This window comes from Rana temporaria, chromosome 5 (assembly GCF_905171775.1).
Source record: "Rana temporaria chromosome 5, aRanTem1.1, whole genome shotgun sequence".
Classification (NCBI taxonomy): domain Eukaryota; kingdom Metazoa; phylum Chordata; class Amphibia; order Anura; family Ranidae; genus Rana; species Rana temporaria.
Genome location: NC_053493.1, coordinates 93,043,103 through 93,057,137, shown reverse-complemented (window position 1 = coordinate 93,057,137; position 14,035 = coordinate 93,043,103). Strand labels below are relative to the sequence as shown.

Below are 14,035 nucleotides of genomic sequence, written 5' to 3'. Positions count from 1 at the left end.
GAGCTCCTCAACGGAGGAAGTGCAATCTTAAACAGCCGCCTGCAAAAGCTAGTGGCCAAAAGAAGTATCAGAAAATGCACTCACAGCAACCATGTAATTCTGGAAAAGCATGAACGGACGAGTAAGTCGCCGCCTCGCACACCTGCGATACTGACACATGCAGTCAGAAAAAAAAACAGGAAGCACCATTGCCCTGGTCGAAAGTGCCGTGAACGGCAAGGGGGGCCCGCCCCTTAAGAGCATAGGCCTGTATGACAGCCTGCCTGATCCACCGAAAAAGAGGTGGTTGACTAGACCGCCAGGCCCCTTTTGTGGACCAGACACTGACACAAAAAAAAAAAAAAAAAAAAAAAAGAGTCAGATCTCCGAAACTGAGCCGTAGTAGGCTGGTACACCCGCAAGCGAGTACCACGCCTAAAGTATGAAAGGCAACCTCCGTAGGATGCGTCGGCCGAGGACAGAAGGATGAAAGAACAATGTTCTTATACTGGCCGCCAACCAAGAAACCCCTCTAACAGAGGTAAAGGCCACCAAAGGGCCCACCTTCTGAGATAGCTGTCAAGAGAACTCTGACGTTTCCAAAAGAAAGGTTCCTGAAGAACCGAGCGCACCAGAGTCAAAACTCATTGGGGAAGAGATGGGCCAAGAGGGGAACGGCCGCAAAAAATGCCACTGAAGAACACAGCCAAGGCTGAAATCTGCCCCCAAACAGTGCTTTAAGCAATTTTTAGATCCACTCCAGGCTGTAAAAACAGCAGGACCCTGGACACCGAGTATGTCCGTGGACGTCCCTCTATCTCTTCATATCAAGAGATGTAGTCCTGCCAGATGCGTCGGTAGAATCCCCGGGAGAAGACTACCGTGCCCTCAGCATGGTTGAGATCGGACAGATCCTGATATCCTAAAGTCTGGCTTTGAATAGCCCTGTCGAGCAAGTCAGTGGCTGTACAACAGGAGGAAGTATGTGGCCTAGAGACAGAAGGACCTCCCGCCCTGGCAACCGCCAGGATACCTCCGCTCCAAGGCGCCCGATATCGGCGTACCAAGGACCCCAAGGCAAATCTGGAGCGATTAGAATCCTCGGGATTCCCCAGCCTCCACTCTGTGGAGCAGCCTGGGAGGCCACTACAAAGGAGGAAAAAACATAATGTCGGCGATACAGACCCCACAGGGCCACCAAGGCGACTGGCGCGTCTGTACAGGATCACTATACCTCGCAACAAGTTTTGACACCCTTGCGGCTGAGACGAGCGGCTAAGAGATCCATGCCCTGTGAGACTCACCTCCTGCAAAGGAGTTGACTCCAAGTACCAAGACCAGTCATCCTGGTCAAGCATCAGGCGACTCCTTTGTATGGGATTCCAGATACGTTGGTATTAGGAAGAAAACAGATATATCTCTCACACATGCTCTGACGGCCTGATTTCATTTGAATGGACAATATATGCACATTTTCTGTGTTTTCACGTTACTCACTGTGGACTTCACCATTAGTATTGGTTTTTGCAACCCCACATGTTAGGTGTGGATTTATTGCCTAAACTTTTCTATCCTCATAGAATTACCTGCACATGGTTAGCGCTTTATATTGCTTGGCGCTGCACTTTATTTTTCAAAATTTTTACACGATTTGCTCCTTTGTTGTGTTGGCTGCCACTTCTTGATACTATATATTGGACGAGCGCAGTATATATTTTTATAATTTTTTGATTCCAGTAGAACGCCTGCCGGTATACCTGATGGTAGACCGAAGCCACGGCCGTGGCGTTGTCAGGCTGAATCTAGATCGGATGACCTAGCAACCTCCTTGACCACGAGGAGGGGCATAGCCTGATTGCCCAAAGTACTAGGACAAATAACGGTAGACAGGGTCTACGGCACCTGGTATTCCCAGGTGGACTCCCACCCAGGTACTAACCAGGCCCAACCCTGGGTAGTTACCGAGGACAGACAAGAGCGGGCGCATACAGGGAGGCATGGCCGTAGGTTCACTCAAGTCCAGCGACTCTGGGCCGACTGGACCCCCCAGGGGCCCCCACAACACGAGAGGTTGGCGTCCGTCGTAATCACCGTCCACAAAAAGGAAGAGACTACTTCCCAGACCGAAGAGTCAGGGGTCTCAGCTACCAATTCAGAGAGACACTGACTAGGTGGCGCAGCTGAACCTGACGATTCAGAGACAAGAGATTTGTACCACTCGAAGAGTATTTCCCTCTGGAAAAAAACATGAGCATGGAACTGGGCATACAGTACCGCCTCGAAGGAAGCTACCCACAGACCTAGGATCTGCATGCAAACGGAGAGAAAACCGATTGCGTGATGCCATACTTTTACCGCAGACTGAAGAGTCTGCAATTTCTCCAGGGGGGAAGAAAAACCTACGCCAGCAGACCAGCATTCCAATCCGAGAAGGCGGCAACCATCTCCGAAACCGAAGCCCTGGATACCAAGGGCACGGCATCCAGTGAAACATCCCAGACATATACAAGGCACTGGACCAGCTGGTCAATTAGCCTAATAACTTCGGGAAAGAGTGGGTGCTCCTCCACTGTCTGGTGAAAAAATGCTCACTCCATGAGTGACTGGGACCCCAGCGTAGTACAATAAGCTGCAAGGCAAACCCCAGCATGGTAGACATGGAACGGGTCAGTACTTCGGATCCTTTAACAGTCAGATCCATACAAGTGGGGTTCCCGCAATAGGGAGAGTGGTCACCTATACATGACCCCCGGAGCATCCACCACCGGAAAAGAAGCCCACCTCTTGAAAAGGCTCTCCTAAAAGGGGCGGTGAGGCACTACAAAAAGCCCTCAGCAGCTTTTCTCATTCCGCATCTCAGAAATTAATAAAAAAGGGCACAGAAGGAAAAAACCTACACAGAGCGGTCTGATTTGTGTGAACCCAAAAAAATAGATGACCAAGATATCAGCGGGAACCCAGCTGCACTACCCAGCTAAAGAGAGTCCCTTACAGCAGTGAGAAGCGCACCCAAAAATGCCTCATCCTGCAGACCCAGGTACCTGGTCCATGGCTCCATGATAGAGCATTCCCCAGGGGATAACGGGGGGAGGGGGCACTCTTAACCCCCGCCTGACCGCAGTCCGCCCCCACCCTGGCACCAAAAAGTCCAGGACCAACAATAAAAAGCACCTGTGGGAATCCCAGGCACTAAACACCTGCTGCCACCACAAGCATGTTGGAGAAGGACCAGATACTGACTCCAAAGTTTAGTAATACATACACATGGTGTATATGTATATTCCACAAAAAAAACGAAAGTTCCCAGGCCCTATCCAGGGCATCTCACCCCTTGCTGCACTGACCAGGGTACCCAGGGGACTCACCTCGGGAGGGGACTGCCGAGCACTGCCATCCGTCCGCAGCACACGACGTGTGGGGAGGGAAGAACCCGTGAGGTAACTTGTGGCAGCCGAAGGGACCTGTGTGCGCCGTATGGATTCAGCACTAGGGGTCATGACTAGCGTTGTCCCGATACCACTTTTTTAGGACTGAGTACAAGTACCGATACTTTTTTTCAAGTACTCGCCGATACCGAATACCGATACTTTTTTTTAAATGTGTCCCCAAATGCAGCCATGTCCCCCCACAAATGCAGCCATGTCCCCCCACAAATGCAGCCATGTCCCCCCACAAATGCAGCCATGTCCCCCCCATATCCAGCCATGTCCCCCCATATCCAGCCATGTCTCCCCCCATATCCAGCCATGTCTCCCCCCCATATCCAGCCATGTCTCCCCCCCATATCCAGCCATGTCTCCCCCCCATATCCAGCCATGTCTCCCCCCCATGCAGCCATGTCTCCCCCCCATGCAGCCATGTCTCCCCCCCCATGCAGCCATGTCTCCCCCCATGCAGCCATGTCTCCCCCCCCGATATCCAGCCATGTCTTCCCCCCATGCAGCCATGTCTTCCCCCCATATCTGCATCCCGCTGCCGCCGACTGGTTAATACGCACGGGGAACATTACACAGCTTTCATTTGAATAGCTGTAATGATTCGCGCCGCGCTGCGTATAGACACTCCCCCTCGCTCGGGATTGGACAGTTCACCCGAGCAAGGGGGAGTGTCTATACGCGGCGCGAATCATTACAGCTATTCAAATGAAAGCTTTAATGTTCCCCGCCCGTATTACCCAGTCGGCGGTAGCAGGGATGCGGCGTAACGGCGGTGGGGTGCAAGTATTCTATTTCGGTATCGGTGTATTTGCGGGAGTACAAGTACTCCCGCAAATACTCAGAATCGGTCCCGATACCGATACTAGTATCGCTATCGGGACAACCCTAGTCATGACTATCCAAAGATGGCCGCAAAATGCAGCATTTAAACAGTAAAAGTGCCAAAAAAGAAAAAACCCTCACAGGAAAGCCCCAGTACAACAAACTCAGACCAGATACACAGTCCCCTCAGCAAGGGCCCCCCCCGACAGCGGCAAATTTTTGCAATGTAGCAGAGGGAAAGGAGCAGGGAAGGGAGGAGAAGAAGACCCCCGAACCCCAGGAATGCCCAGCCGTACCACCCCACCGAAGCGGGAGGGACAGTACTTACCCGTCCGAGCGAGGACTCACTGATGCATTCCTTACAGACCTACAACCACAATGGAGGTAGCTGTCGGCCCGGTCCACTGAGTGAGACAACACAACAGCCCAGTCATATGTGAACCTCGGAGCAAAGCTTACTGGCCACCCCAGGAGTCATGGCAGACCCAGCCTCTTTGCATAGGTGTGCCCACGCTTGCTGGTCGGACTGAGTAGACTACAAGGATCTACATTATCCAGCCTGTCACTCAGCCGACAGTTGAAAGAAGATTCTTCAAGAAAAAATGAAAATAAAATGAGAGAATTTCTCCTCAGGACACTGGGCCCAAAGGGAGCCATACGTCGTCCTTGCTAGGCAGAACGAAACTGAGGCTGCATGCTGCAATGTGGAAGGTTATGTCTGGAGGGACCGCCCCCTGGGTGGGGCTGTTCAACTCTGTTAATCTAACATGTTTCTGCCTAGTCCTCTTCTTTAAACAGGGAACATAACCCACTTGTCAAGACTTAAGGTGCTGTGTCCGTCCATGGACGATAAGAGAAATCAAGATATTTTTTTTTTTCCTTTTTTCACAAAATTTTCATATTAGCACACAGCATATGCATACCACAAAATACACCCCAAAACACATTCTGCCATTACTCCCAAGTATTGCGATACCACATGTGAGACTGTTACACAGCGTGGCCACATACACAGGGCCATCATGCAGGGAGCACCTCCAGGTGTTCTGGAGCACCCAGGCCAATTCTGACAATTATCTCCTACATGTAAAAATCATATTATTTGCTAGAAAATTACATAGAACCCCAAAACATTATATATTCTTTTTTAGCAAAGACCCTAGAGAATACGACGGCCATTACAACTTGTTATCCAGCACGGTAAAATTATTTCTCCAACGTTTGCAGCGATACCTCACGTGTAGCTTGAACAACGTTTTCATATGTCGGCGGGAATTACGTATGCGTTCGCTTCTACATGCGAGCACACAGGGACAGGTGCGCTTTAAAAAAAAAAAAAAAATGTATTGTTCATTTTACTTACTTTATTTTAGTTTGACACACTTTTCCCCAAAAATACATTTTTTGACCACTTTTATTCCTATTATAAGGAATGTAAACATGCCATGTAATAGGAATATGGCATGACAGGTCCATTTTTACAGTGAGATATGGGGTCAATAAGACCCCACATCTCACCTCTAGGCTGGGAAGCCTGAAATAAAAAAAACATCCTGGCTTCGACCGTAGCGGTTAGTCGGTAGAAGAACCGGAGGGTGGCGGGAGTGGGGGAGGACGTATTGCGAGGTATTGCACAGGGTATTGCAGAGTGTTGCACAGGGTATTGCAAAGTATTGGGCAGGGATGGCTGAACATGGAGGGATGGATGGCTGGATCTGTGACTGCAATTGTTACAGATCCAGCCCACAGCACTGCTGCTGCCATCCTCTCTCCCCCAAGATAAAGGAGCTGTGTGTGTTAGTGGGCGTCCTGACACTCCTGCTTGCCCCCTCAAGAGGCTTTCTCCATACCAGGGAGAAAGCCTTGCATTAATGTGTGTAGTTACAGAAGAACAGGAAGTGAGGATTTCTAAGAAGAAATAAGGACATTTAAAAGCAAAATCGAAGGCTTAGGTAAGTGTAGGAGGACTGCACTAAGGTAGAGGAAGCTATTTAGGGAAAAATGTTTTTACCTTTACAACCCCTTTAAGGAATGGATGTGAATGGATTATTTTTGAAGAAAAAGGTTATTGTTTAGTATCACTCAAATATATTTCACCTTATTGAGGACATGCACCATGTAGTGACAAGAATGATGATATACATGTAAGTGCCTTAAATGAAATAGTGGATATACATTTAGCTACATGGATCTACAATGGAGAAACCTCACAAGGCCATATCTGCTTACTTATGGAAGGGAAATTAAGTCATTTTGCACATTTCAAGGCGGCAGTTGTTAAATAGAATATGGTTGTATATACAAAGTTATATGCAAGGTTGGTTCTTTGCAATATCCAGAACTACCAAGTGAATTTAGAATATTATTCTAGCTAAATAGAAAGTCAAATTAATCAGTTTTCTATAATTAGATGGGACAATAAAATCAATGGTAACATCAATTGATTATGAATTCAAACCTTACAAACCCTGGGTTGTGATTATTAACCACTTAACCGACCTATAGCCGAATGACGGCTACAGGGCAATTTGATAACTCTGGGAGGGCGTACATTAACCACCTCCCAGAATCACGTTCCTGCACGCCCCCCTGGGACGCACACACGGGAGCATCCGTGACAGCAGCCGTTTACCACGTGATCGCTCCGTCAAATGACGGAGCGATCACATGTAAACAAACCAGCGTGATATCCGGTTCTTCTCTCCCCTCTTCATACAGTGTGAGTGGAGAGGAGAGAGATCGGGTGCAGCATCGCTGTGGGCTGGATGTGTAGTGTCCACAGCGCTGCTCAGTGATACTGACAACTGCAGCCTCTGCCATCCCTCCACCATACTCGGCAGTACCCAGCTTCTGTATGTGGCCAGGCTGTGGAAATCTCCCACATGTAGTATCACCATACTCAGGAGAAGTAGGCAAATCAATTTTGGGGTGTTATTTTTGCTATGTACATGCTATGTGTTATAAATATTGTGTGAATGGACAACTGTGTAAAAAAAAAAAAAATTTAATTTTCTTTCCATATTTTCCAAAAACTTTTAGAAAAAAATGACATGTCCAAAAGACTTATTATGCCTCAGATTGTACGTTGGGGTGTTTTCTTTCCAAAATTGGGTACATTTTGGGGCATTTCCATTGTCCTGGTGCTCCAGGGCCTTCAAAAGTGTAATGGGTAGTCAGGAAATTGGATGTGTAATTTATGCTCCAGAACGCCTGAAGACATGCTTGGCCTCTTTATGTGGCCACACTGTTAAAGTCTCAAACATGTGGTATCGCCATACTCGGGAGTAATAGCAGAATGTATTCTTGGGTGTAATTTGTGGTATGTATATGCTATGTGTGAGAAGGAACGTGCCAATATGACAATTTTTTGTGTGTGTGGGGGGGGGGGGGGGGGGGGGCGACGACTTGATTTTGCAAAGAATTGTAGGAAAAAAATTACTCACCATGCCTCTTACTAAATACCTTGGAATGTCTACTTTCCAAAAAGGGGCCATTTGGGGGGTATTTGTACTTTCCTGGCATGTTATGGTCTCAAGAAAGTCAGTACTTCAGGTGTGATGCATTTTCAGAGATTGGCACCATAGCTTGTGGCCTCTAACTTTTACACCGATTTGGCTTATTTTTTTATCAAAGATATGTAGCAGTATAATTTTTGCCCACAATTTATGAAGAAAAATTACTAATTTGCAAAATTTTATAACAAAGAAAAATGCATTGTTTTACAGAATTTTCAGTCTTTTTTTTTTTTTATAGCGCAAAAAAATAAACCCAGGAGGTGATAAAATACCACCAAAAGAAAGCCATTTGTGGGAGAAAAAAAAAAGGACAAACATTTCATATGGGTACAGTGTTGCATTAATGGGTAATATTCAAATTGTGAGAGCACCGAAAGCTGAAAATTGGTCTGGTTAGGAAGGGGGTTTAAGTGCCCAGTGGTCAAATACCACAAAAGTATTTTGTTGTCCCAGAGCAGCCACAGTTTGTAGTTCTAGCATCTCCACTGGATTTCTGCTATATGTTTATAGTTTAACCCCAATGTTTAATTATGCTAATTACGTTAACCATTATTGATGCATGGGAGGTTATTATTGCTGGGGGGTTATCATTGCAAGCCCTGTAATTTGCTGAGGGTTAGAGCAGGCTCTGATAAATGCCCTTGCTTATAGCTGGTATCCATCTTGATGTGGGCTTATATTATTCAGTGATCTGATATTATTCAGTGATCTGATATTATTCAGTGATCTGATATTATTCAGTGATCTGATATTATTCAGTGATCTGATATTATTCAGTGATCTGATATTATTCAGTGATCTGAAGAATAGAGGTGACCATTCTGGTAGATGCACAGTGTATTTTTTTTTTGGGGGGGGGGGGGGGGTAAGGTGAGTATTTTAGCGCAGATAGAATCTTAAGAGACCCTGTCACAATGAGGGTTAAGTAATCAATGCCCCCGGGCAACCAGCGATGAGACCAAATTCTCCCCCCCTGCTTCACTTCAGTCCCAAAAAATGTTTCCACACAAGTCAGGATTTCGAAAGTACAAGGAGAGGAAGAACAGGGAAATTTTTTTTTTAGAATCTCATCTTGCACATTTTTAAGAAGCCAGAAACCACCCATGAAGATAACGTTGAACCAAAAGCATCTTGAGAACGAGCTATGGAAGGTAGGTCAGACATAACTGGGGACCTTTCTCGTTCGTTCAGCAGGAACCAGCCAAGATTCGAATTGTTAAAGGGGTTGTAAACCCTCCTATTTTTTTAACCTTAACGCATCCTATGTATTAAGGTAAAACAATTTCTGGCAGTCACCGGCCCCCCTGCCCCCCCCCCCCCCCCCGTTTTTAACTACCTGAGCCCTGGAAGGTCCCACGCCGAGGACAGAGGCAAGTGTGACATGTTTGTTAAAAAAAAAAAAAAAAAATTTAGTATCCCTTTAATGAGCAGGCTGAATGTACGCAAGTTTGTCAATCAACTTGGCTACAACCAGCCTGCTGTATTCGCTTCGGATTATCGCAAGTGGCTATTATAGTCGATAAGCGATAATCATGTTTTTTTCTCCAAGCAGGGACGCGCACAAAGAGAAGACAATTGCAGATTCCAATCAGCCTTGTGTTGATGACATTTTCCAAGCAGCTGGGTCCCTTGAACAATCGAATGCAATGAGCTGCAGCTTGAAGGGATTTTTTGAAAAGTCTGAATTGCACTTACAGTATAAAAAAATCCAACCTTCCACTATTCGTCGCAGAAAGAAAGAGCATTCAGCAAGTTATCCTTAATCTCTGTTCAACAATCAGTGAGCAACGTCTGAACAGCCTGGCTCTTCTGTCCATTTAGTATGAACTTGCAAGACAGCTGAAGTTTTGAGACCTCATGAGTTTGCTGAAACAAAGACAAGGATGGCAGCAAAATGTCTTTATTTAGATGAAACGCTGAAACAACCTTAGGAAGAAATGAAGGCTGCGGGCGCCTTATCCCTGTGGAGGATCAGGTAGGGAGACTTGCAAGACGAGGCCGCCAACTTAGAAACCCTCCTGGTAGATGTAATGGCCACCAGAAAGGCTACCTTCTGAGAGAGTGTCAATAAGGGGATCTCCCTAATGTTTTTAAAGGCGGATTCTGAAGTACAGAGAGCACCAGATTCAAATCCCACGGAGGCAGTGGTGGCCGAACCGGAGGGGCCATATGTCGAATCCCCTGCACAAACGTACTCACCAATGAATGAGTCGCCAAGGGATGCTGAAAAAAAAAAAAAAAAAAGACAGCCAAGGCAGATATCTCCCCCTTAATTGTGGTTAAGGCAATTTTCTTAACCACTTCACGCTGCAAAAACAGCAGAATCATGGAAACTGAATACGTACGCGGATACCACCCAATCTCTTTTACACATAGGGATGTAGGCCTTCCATAAATCTTCAGAGAAAATGACTTCTGTGCCCTCATCATAGTTGAGATTACTGAGTCCGGCAGACCTCGGTCCCTTAGCACCTGACTTTCAACAGTGATCCTGTAAAGCAGGATGATGAAGTATAGGGTCTTGCGACAGAAGGTCTTCTCACATGGGTAGTCGCCAAGGAACATCCACCACCATTCGCACTATGTCGGCGTACCAGGGATGCCAGGGCCAATCTGGGACAATTGCAATCACCGGAATCCCCTTGGTTTCCACTCTGCAAAGTAGACTAGGGAGAAGTTTTATCGGGGAAAAGGCATAAACCAGCCGATAATACCCCCGTGGAGCCACCAACGCGTATGCTGCATCCGCCCAGGGATCCCGGGACCTGGCCACAAACCTCAGTACCTTCCGATTGAGTCGAGAGGCCAGGAGATCCAGATCTGCCCCATTTCTGGCAAACGAGTAAAAAAACCTCCGGATGTAACGACCATTCCCCTTGGTCCAGCATCTGACGACTTCGATAGTCTGCCTGACCGTTTTCTACGCCCGGAATGTACACGGCCGATAGAGCCGGCACGTGCCGCTCTGCTCACTGCAGGATGTGAGCGACCTCCATCGCTGCAGCTGAACTCCTTATTCCCCCTTGATGGTTGACATATGCCTCCACCGTGGCGTTGTCCGACTGGATCCTGACTGGGCGTCCCTGCAGCCTCTGTGACCATGTGGAGAGCCTGAAGTTCCAGTACATTGATCGGCAGGTGGGATTCTTCCTGTGTCCAGCGACCTTGTGCCGACTGTACGCCCCAAACACCCCCCCAACCGATCAGGCTGGTGTCTGTCGTGACTACCGTCCAATGAGAAGGATCGAACGACGTCCCGGACTGAAGGGCCGGAGACATCTGCCACCAGATCAGGAAATCCCTGACTAGCTGGCTCACCCAAATTTGACAGTCCAGACACAACGGAGACTTGTCCCATTTGGACTGGATCTCCTTTTGCAAGACTCGAGTGTGGAATTGAGCATATGGTACCGCCTTAAAAGTGGCTACCATGAGACCCAGGACTCATGCCAAAGCGCAGCGATGACCACTTGTGGGATGCCAACAGCTGTCGCCACTGAGGAATCCAGAATCAAGCCCAGGTACTCCAGGCGTTGAGTCAGTACCAACACCGACTTCAGGAAGTTCAGAACCCAACCAAACTCCCGGAGAGTCTGACTGGCTGTCCCCACATCCTCTAATTCTGAGGCGGAAGCAGCTCTCAGAAGGAGGTCGTCCAGGAAGCCCACGAATGCGATGCCTCGCTGTCACAGCAAAGCCAGAATCGGGGCGAGCACCTTGGTGAAAACCCTTGGTGCCGACGCCAGGCCAAAAGGGAGAGCTACAAACTGGTAGTACTCGTCCCCAATTGCAAACCGCAGAAACCTCAGATGCCTGGCGCATATGGGGACATGCAAGTACGCGTCCTTGGTCAGTTTCCATCCTGAGCCCTTTTACCTTTACAAAAGGTGTTGAGGGCCTTGATGTCCAGGATCAGACGGACCCCCTCCTCCTGGAAAGCAGGGAAGCCCACCGAGACGTTAACTCGCAACCTATAAGCTGTCGTGGATTTGTTTGCAGGCTTGTTTTGCTTGCGAAACCAGGGACGCTTCTATCCCCCAGCAGGCACCTTGTCGGTCTGGGGACGCTTACCTGCTGCCCCGGGCGGGCGGAAAAAAATGCTTCTGAGCGGAAAAGGAAGGCACAGGCCTACGACGTGGCTCCTTACCTTTTCCGGATTGTGGGAGCAACGTACTCTTACCTCCAATGACATTTTTAATAATGTCATCCAGCGAGGGTCCAAAGAGCCTCTCTCTATGGAAAGGCAAATCCGCCAGAGCCTTCTTAGATGCCTGGTAAGCAGACCGGCATTTTAGCCAAAATTAGGCAGCGTAGCACCACAGCAGATACGGAGGCTCTAGAAAGCAAGGGGGCCGTATCCAAGGCCACATCGCAGACATACTTAAGTCCATGCACCAACTGGTCTGCCAGTTCCACGCAGACCGGGGAAGCCTGTTGCTTTTCCAACTCATGGTGCAACAATTTTGCCCATTCAGTAAGAGTCTGGGACACCAGGGCCGTGGCCAACACTAAATAAGTATAGTATATGGATTGTGCTACCCTGGTGGTTGGCCTGCACCCACCTAATTCTATGCAATAATTACAATTATTAACCCCTATATATATCACCCCTAAATGACAAACCACCAAACATATATGTATATAAATGTGTACCAGGGGCTCGTATGCAAATATTCTTCTCAGGAGGATGTGAAAACACATACATATGCGTACCATACACTTATTAAATAGTGCACATAGGAAAAAAACGTGCGATCCCCTATATCAGGTTCACGAAAAATTGCTTACCATCAAAACAACTTTTTTAGTGATAAAAAAAAAGTAGATAAAAAATACTATATATAGAGATAGAGATAGATATGAAAATCTAGGGTCTGCACACACTTGATGGCCAGGCTGGGGAGACTACCAGGATCTATATTATCCAGCCTGTCACCCAGCCCGGCTGTTGATAGTAGATCACAGAAATCAAAAAGCTGGGAAAAAAAGAAAAAAAAAATCTCCAGGACCAATGGTCCCCACCGGGAGCCAAGTCCTTCTATACTAGGCAAAAACTGAGCTGTTGAATGCAGTTGTTATTATTATTATTATAATACAGGATTTATATAGCGCCAACAGATTACGCAGCGCTTAGTGTGAGATGTTATAGCCAGTAGGACCGCGCCCTGGGTGGTACTGTGCTGTTTTTAACATGTTTAAAAAAAATGTTTTGTATAATGTGAAAGTTGATGTTATGCTGAGTAAATAGATACTCAACATGTAATGCATTAAAATTGCGCACACTCGTGAAATGGCGCCAAACTTCATTACTTAAAAATCTCCATAGGCGACGCTTTAATTTTTTTTTACAGGTTACCAGTTTAGTTACAGAGAAGGTCTGCTATAGCGCGGTAATGAAGTGAATAATGAAATTATTCATAATTGTTGGCTTTGGTTTATATTACAGTCCAATCAACAGATTTTCATGTTACTGCAGTGGTTGCAAATTTTAAAGTAAATCATATCAGATGAAGTGCTCTAAATCTAATAAATATGTTTAGTTATAGCTGTCTCTCAGTGAACCCTTTGGCTACAATTTCATACACTTAAAGTTTTCATAAAATTTTAGTGGAAAAGCATTTTCCTCAATCCTCCCTTGGGTTTGTGAATGGCATGTAGAGTATGGTGACACATATACATGGGCAATTTGTACACACATACTGGGGCCAATGTAGACAAGAGCCAGTTAGGTTGCCAGAATGTCTGTGGACTGTGGGAGGAGACCTTTGTACACAGTCAGTTAGGCTGCCAGAATGTCTGTGGACTGTGGGAGGAGACCTTTGTAAACAGAGGAAACACACAGCAAGTGTTGCAACCAAAACAATTTATTTTAAATGTAGAAAGCAGAGTTGTTTTTTACTGTTAGGACAGGCCACTAGTGATAAGTGATTTGTCTATTAAGAAATCTATAGCGGGCTATATGGGCATTGTTAATTCTGAAATTTTGGGACAGACAGTGTGGGTAACACCTGCCTTGATGTCACCATAAGCATGTTGGAGGTGAAGATAAACTCTTGACAGCAGCAACCCTCTATAACATGGGTGTCAAACTCAATTTCATTGTGGGCTGCATCAGCATTTATTGCCCCTTTTAAAAGGGCCGGTTGTATCTGTAAGATTAGATGTCCAGCGCATCCCCTCCTCTTACATTGGATGTCAAGAGCCACCCCACCATCAGTAGTTGAGTCCCCCACTCTCCCTTACATCACAGTGCACCCCCTTTCCTTATGCTGCTCCAGGGAA

The 14,035-nt window shown here is 46.9% G+C and overlaps 1 protein-coding gene and 1 pseudogene across 5 annotated transcripts in view; both read right to left on the bottom strand.

Annotated features, from left to right (window-relative positions):
- Positions 1–14,035, bottom strand: part of STK31 (serine/threonine kinase 31) — a 369,252-nt gene that overhangs the window by 135,406 nt on the left and 219,811 nt on the right. The window lies entirely within an intron of this gene.
- Positions 1,870–1,988, bottom strand: LOC120942218 (annotated as a pseudogene).